The sequence below is a fragment of the Octopus bimaculoides genome, chromosome 3, assembly GCF_046866305.1.
Source record: "Octopus bimaculoides isolate indiv1 chromosome 3, ASM4686630v1, whole genome shotgun sequence".
Taxonomy (NCBI): Eukaryota; Metazoa; Mollusca; class Cephalopoda; order Octopoda; family Octopodidae; genus Octopus; species Octopus bimaculoides.
In genome coordinates this window covers 128,624,865-128,625,725 of record NC_142930.1, presented here as the reverse complement: position 1 = coordinate 128,625,725, position 861 = coordinate 128,624,865, and positions in this window count along the sequence as shown.

The window sequence follows — 861 nt, the reverse complement described above, 5'->3', positions numbered from 1 at the left end:
TACTGAATGGGTTAACATTATTCTTATTATTCTTCTTCTTCTTATTATTGTTAGTTTTATAACTACCCTTATTGCTATTATTCACATTATCAATTTTATTAATATTATTATTATTAACATCTTCAGTAGAGGAAGCAGAATCTGGTTTAATATAGTATACCTTATCATTATATCCTGCTTCCAGCAAAGCGGAGTTATAAAACCTTGCCTCATCTTCAAAAACCAGATTATTTGCAGACAGGTTGGACAATCTTAAAGATATACTATGGACCAAGTTATCTGTTATTGCTTTTGGATGATTACTAGATCTATTGATATACCTCAGGTTAGTTAAAGGTTTATGATATGGCCTATATGATTTATTGTGCAGATCAAGCGTAACGTCTAAGAAATTAGCTACAGATATATTGTCCTCAAAAATAATATCCATTCCCATTCTGTGAAAAAATCTAACTAATCTATTTTTTATCCTTTGTACTTGCTGTTTTGAACTATTTCTGAGAAATAGCAGACAATCATCTCTATACAGACCCCCTCTGATATCTGGGAATTGATCAGCTAACTCATCAAGTATAAAGGAACAAACCACATCGGCAACCTGGGCCGAATCTGAGCTACCCATAGGTACATCAAACGCATCAGGTGTACCCTTTCTAATCCAAATTTTGTTATTAAACCTCATAAAAGACTTCCTGGCAGTTAAAACTACATTAATCTCTTCTCTAGAAAGCCCAGCTTTATTGTGCATAAACCACAATGCTTTATTAAGAACAGAAGGATTAATTGAGAGATAGAAATTAGCTATATCAAATTGTATAAATTTGACATTATCTTTATCACTAATGGAATTGAACCAATCTA